This window comes from Pongo pygmaeus, chromosome 6 (genome assembly GCF_028885625.2).
Source record: "Pongo pygmaeus isolate AG05252 chromosome 6, NHGRI_mPonPyg2-v2.0_pri, whole genome shotgun sequence".
Lineage (NCBI taxonomy): Eukaryota > Metazoa > Chordata > Mammalia > Primates > Hominidae > Pongo > Pongo pygmaeus.
The window spans coordinates 131,504,728-131,510,727 of NC_072379.2; the positions used below are offsets into that span (position 1 = coordinate 131,504,728).

The 6,000-nt window shown below is 54.9% G+C and overlaps 1 protein-coding gene across 4 annotated transcripts in view; it reads right to left on the reverse strand.

The window, feature by feature from the left end:
- PLXNA4 (plexin A4) overlaps positions 1-5,550 on the reverse strand; it is a 448,758-nt gene extending 443,208 nt beyond the window's left edge. For 3 of the 4 annotated variants that reach the window (XM_054495762.2, XM_063667849.1, XM_054495760.2), the window contains exon 1: positions 4,930-5,537. The gene's annotated coding sequence lies outside the window, so the exon portion shown is untranslated. Of the gene's footprint in view, positions 1-4,929 lie in introns of all 4 variants that reach the window. The other variant, XM_054495763.2, reaches the window with a different exon arrangement.
- Positions 5,551-6,000: the final 450 nt, after the last annotated feature.

The window sequence follows — 6,000 nt, forward strand, 5'->3', positions numbered from 1 at the left end:
GAAACTCTAGGAGTAATAAATGAATGAATGAACAAGTGTCAAGTACCTACCGTGAGTGGTGTAATGGTAAGAATCTTTGCCCAAGAGTGAAAAAACCATCCATCCCTTAGCAACCTGGGGCCTTGGACATCTCATCTAAACTCTCTTCTCAGCCTTAGTTTCTATGCTATCAAAATGAGAATAAACAATACCTACCTTGCACAGCTATTTTAAAGATGAAATGAGGAAGTGTTGTTTCCACAATGCTAGCAATTTGAAGCAGTCATCAGGGAGAACTATACTCCTATCAGAATTGGAGCCTCATAGAGTCTAAAGTAAAGATGGGGACTTCACTCATTCATTCATTCACTCATTTTTTCCTGGGAGAAAATGGGAATTGCCAAATGAGGTAACAGATACCCTCAGGACCTGAGCACTCTGCTAGAATGATCCATGCAATTTTATAACCTACCAACAGCCAAGGAGAAGACTCATCCCCCTTGATGAATGGGGAAATTGAGGCTCAGTGAATAAATACATTTGCCTGGCATCACAGAGGTAGTGCAAGACACTAGGGACCAGATATTCTAAACTTCCTCCCAAGCACTCACCCATAAACCTCCCAAGGGGGCAGCAGTACAGTGAGCACATATATTCTAAGGAGGAAACCAGCACAGTGATGAGGAGAAAGGTCAGATTGCTCACAAGTGAGACTTGGCTCCATCACTAAGTGGCTGTGTGATCTGGGACAAAGTCTTTAACCTCCTGCATCTCAGTTTCCTCCTGGAGGAAATAGGGACTGTAATAGCCTATCTGGGTTGTTATGAGGCAAACTACTTAAATGGTACCTAAACCAAATGAGTGCTCAATAAATATTGGCCACCATCATCATTAATTATCATCTACCATTCCATTGTTTTTACAAGAACTGAAACCAATACTAATATCCTCACAGTCTCTTCCCTTGGGAGGCTGATGCCACAGGACTGGACAAGTGTGTGGGGGCATACACAGACTCACACAGGGACTCAGGAAGCTCTTCTTCCAGGCTGCTCCATACCATGCAGGGAAGCAGCCTCTTCCTTCAGGAACAAGGCCTGGGCTCTTGTTCCAGGGGAATCAGGACCCCTGCCTGCCTTTCGTTTTAAGATCCATCTCTTACCACTTAGCAGCAGAGCCCGCTTCAGTCTCCCTGTGGGCTCCACCTTCCTACCGCAACTTGAATGGTACAGCCTGGGCAGCGAAGACAACATGAAAGAAGAAAGAAAAAGTCTGGGCAGCTAGAGGGGATCAGGTAAGAGTCTGGGGAGGGAGCAGTGGAGCTTGCAGCTTTTAAAGAGACAGTGTCCTGTCCACAGGGCCCTGTGTGGACCAAGCATAGCTCGATAGAGCCTATAGGCCAATTACCCTAATCATGTGCATCTCCCAAACAGCCGTTTGATTTATTAGTGAGACATCTTTTTAAAATGCCGCTCTTAAATATAAATAACACTTAATCATCCAGCTGTTGTTAAATTCATGTTATATTGATTTCTTGGAGTGCCACAAATTTGAGGGCAAATGGGCTGGCGGATGTGCGCACAAAGCCAAGAGGTAGATTAGCAAGCGGTAGGGGTGGAGAAGTGGGGGTTGGAGGAAGAGGAAGGGAGGTGTCAAGAGAGGGAAATGAACCTACTCAATAGCCCAGGGTCTGAGCCAGTTTCACATTGGGTAGCGCTGGACACAAATAAGAAGAGGGGAGATGCTGGCACATCTGTTGCATAGTCTAATGACAGCCAAGATCATGGTCGTGTTTTCTGTATTGCTGCCGCCCCCTTGTAACCCACCACAGAGCCGCTCCAACAGGTCTCTGATGTGCATTGTCTGCGTATGCCTTCTCTAGGTGAGGATGGGGAGAAGCAGCTAAGAAATGCCCCCTAGCTGGCTAGGAGGAGAGAGATCCACTGCGAATTCTTTGCATCAAAGCCTGATGATAACTATGAATCAAGAGTGGTTAATGACCCAGCCCCTTTAGCTCTCTCCCACTTCAGGACTGCTGCCATCCTAGAAAGCCCCCACTTCATTCCCAGCAGCCCTCATTGTGATGAAAAGGATCCCAAGGCCAAGTGTATGTAGGCAGACTCTGCCATGCAGATTTCCCTGTCTGCAGGGAGTAGCAGCAGCAGGCAACAGAAAGGCACAGAGAAGGAGAAAGGAAACAAGTTGACTGCCTTGGAGTCCTGCAGAAATGTCTGCAGTGTCCCAGTGGGCATCCAGGAGGAAGTCCTGGGAGGACAGACAAGAGCCCCGGCAGGCATGATTGGGTAAGCAGGAGCAGCTTGTAGGTGACCCATGCCTAGTGCTTACAGGAGAGCTGCCTTAAGCACCGTCTACCAGGCAGCGAGGGTCTGCTGAAAAGAAGCATTCATGGCTGGGGTTTTTCTAGCGTGACTCCCTTCCCAGTGAGAAAGACGTCAGATAACTTAAAAGGAAGGGCACAGAAGAGTGGCAGAGAGGGTAAATGACAGTGTGGCATGCTCCAGGGCTGGGCAGGACAGCCAGGAAAACGTGATGTATACTCCACTTTACAGAGATGTTAATTAATGCCTGCCTTGTCCTAGAAACCAAATTGGTACCTAATGCTAAGTGCAGAAAGTGCAGAGATTTTTTGAACCCAGATGTTTAGCTTATAACCAGCATAATGATACTAGCTTTGCATTAAAATGATGGATCCTGAGGCTGCAAATACATGAGAAAGGAAAGAGGGTAGGGAGGAAAGCAGAGAAAGGAGTGGAGGTCTACAGGGAAGACACAGACATTTCAGGAAGATCCTGTACCCTATCCCTTTGCCTCTTCCAGGTCCCATGAGGGACTGTTTACCTGGGAGGCACCCGCTGTTGCTGGAGCTCATTATTTCTTTTGCAAACCATGTGCTGCTGTACGCGTAGGTGGGATCTGCCTGTCCACGCCCTCAAGGGGCATGTGGGGAGAAATGTTCCATTTCTTCCACAGCCCAGAAGACAGAGGTGGACCCCATTGTCACACATGGGGGGGAGGGGAGCTGACCACATTTAGCCAGAATCTGAGAACGCATATGTGTATATATCTTGGGTGTGTGTGTGCACACACCCACCATTCTTAAAAAGCAAATAAGGTTTCTTCCCCCTACTGGGGTCTCTCCATTGTGAGAGATTTGCTTTATTCCATCTATGCTTTTCAATCAATCAAAGGGCAGCTCACACAGCACACAGCGGGAATACAATCTCCCTCCCGGGGCATCTGCACTTCTCCCCAGCCTAGCCAGAGACCTTTGCAGGAGCTGAAAAAAGTTTGGAAATAGCGGAGTCAGGGTGCTGAAAAAGCCCTTTCATTCAGCCCCTATCTTCAGGATTTACAAAAACAACCCAAATTCTGAGCCTAGCACTGAGGCCTCCTTGTTCAAAAGAATGTTTGCTTCTCTTCCATCATGTTCTGGAAGGCTCCTAACATATTTTTTCCACTGGTGGATCTGTGGGATACTCTGAACACATGATCTTGGACAGAGGGTACAAGCTTATTCAGTTTTGTGGGAGAATGATATGATCAGGTTGCCTAGAAAGCTACCTCAAAGTGACAGCACCAGAAACACAGGAGCTTGTACATGTATATTCAATTCCGAATTTGATTTGGATCTCATGTTCTTCTCCCTATGACAACTGAGACCCTAAATTAGTTGCTCTTAGACCCCAAGAAAGGAACTATGGAAAAGCCTCTTAGAACCCCAGCCACTTCCTACCTCCTCCAGAAAAAGTTAAAATGAGCAGCCTGTGAAATTCCAGCCAGAGAGAACAAGAATGAAAATGCTTTCGGGAAATAGGACCTTAAAGCACGGGCTTCTGGGGAGTGATTCTACAATCAGAGCAGCCTTGGGCTCTGGGGGACGCTGGCAGACCCACGAATGCCTTGCCTTCTCCAGTGGGCACTGCCGCCGCGGTCGTGAGGGAGGGGAGCCTCCTCTTTTGGAGGACTATATCCCTCGTGCTTCCCCTTTCTAGTTCTCTTTCTCAGACACACACCACCAAAGGCATGTGACAGGTGTTCGCCAGCCGGAGGCACCGGGAAAGGCAGCCCCATGTGCCCAAGAAGGGTAGGGAGGTGAGAGGGGACCCAAGTCCTGTGTCTCCAAGTCCTGTCTGCTTGCTGCTAAGCAGGCACTGAGGCTGTGAATAAGGTCATACCTTTTAAGGAGGATCTGACCCCCGTACCTTCCCTAGACAAGCAACATACGCGGCGATGCTTTAAGCCGCTTTCTGCCTGAAATCTCGGCGCATTCCCGGCGAAGCAGTGCCACGCTTCAGAAAGGCGTTTGTGCTGCCTCTTACTGGGGAAACGCAGTGTCTGTTTCATATGCTTCGCCCTGCAGAACTGCAGCCCCAACCGCCTATGTGGCCTCCTCCCCGGGCGCTGGGCCACCACTCTCTCCAGATATGCATCCGAATATCTGTGGGTCCGTCTCCCGTTGAAATCCCAGGGTGTCCAAAGGCCACGGGACCGCGATGACACTGGGTGGGTCTCCGGAGACCTCTCAGGACTTTTCCCGTTTTAAAGCCCAGCTAGGGACGAAAGGGGCTAGGAGCTGAAAAATTGCTCCCTCAACCTCCCCGGGCGGGAGGCAGAGCTGGGAATACACAGACTCCCACCCCGAAAGTCCCGGGAAAGAGAAGTCTCAGTCCGGGAGCGTGAGAGGAGAACACACCCGGGAAATCCCTGCTCCGGCCGCTGCACCTCCGCGGGCGTCCAGGTGGGACGTGGGCAGGTGCGCGAGCGCCGTGTGTGCCGGTGTGGATCTGTGTGTGTGCCTGCGTGTGTGCGTGTGCGTGTGCCGCGGGCTGGCTCCGGGACACCGAGGACTCCCAGGCCGGCCAGGGTCTCTCCGACCGCGCTGCCCTCGCCGCCCGCCCGGCCGCTGTCCCCGGCCGGCCAGCTCCTTACCTGGACGCGCCGCGTTTCCCTCCTTCAGCGGGAGCGCCGCATTGACACTGCAGATGGAGCCTATGCCGCTGCCTCTCGCCCTCCTCTGAACGTGTGCGTGTGCGCGCGTGTGGCTGCCTCCTCCAGCCCCAGCCCCGAACGCAAATACTCCACCGAGGCACAGGGAAGCCGGCAGCAGCCGAGGAAAGCGGAGGGCGCCGAATCAGAGCCTGCGGGGCTTGACAGGTCCTCTTGCGGCGTCCAAGGTGGGCGTAATGTCCAACAAAAAGGTCGGAAAATGGGGATCGATTCCGAACACCCCTTTCCTCCACCCAACCCCGGAGCCCGAGCAGCGGCGGCGGCTCTCGGGGGCTGCGGTGGCGACGCGGGGCTGCCCCCCTTCTTCCCCACCCCCGCGGGCTGAATGTCCTTGATGCCAAGCGGGCACAGCGGCGTCACTCCGCGCCGCCCATGCTCGCCCGGTCGGGCCGCTGCCCGGGCGCGGCGAGTGCGCGGGGGACCCGCCGGGGAGCGCTCTCGGCGCCTCTGCGCGCCTCTCCGGGTAGCGGCGGCCGCCCCCCGGCAGCCCGCGGCCGGCCGCGCCGCAGCAGCCCCCACCCTTGCCGAGGGACTCGCCGGGCAGTGCCCTGGGGCCGGGGCTGGGGGGCCGCGGGAGCCGCCGACTGCTCCCCGGGGAGGCGCGGGGCTGCGGCGGTGGTGGCGGCGGCGTCTGGCGCTGCGGCGGCGGAGAGCTCGGCCGCGGGCCGAGCCGGGCCTCCCGGGCGCGCCCCCGGCCCCCCGGGCGGGCTGCTCGCAAAGTTTGCAGGGGGCAGGGAGCGGGGCCGCCGCTGGCTCGGCCGCCGCCGGAGCTCCCGGGCTGCCTGCTGCCGCCGCGGCTCGCTGCTGCTGTGCATTGAAGCCCGGCCAAGCGCTGCAAAAACTCCAGCTGCCTGGCGCTCTCTGGGTCCTCCTCTCCTCCCTCCCGCCCTCCCTGCTTCCCTTCCTCCCTCCCTCGCCTCGCCTCCTCTCCTCCCTGCCGCCCGCCGCCCGCCGCCCGCCGCCGCTCCCTCTCTGGCTCGCTCTCGCTGGCTC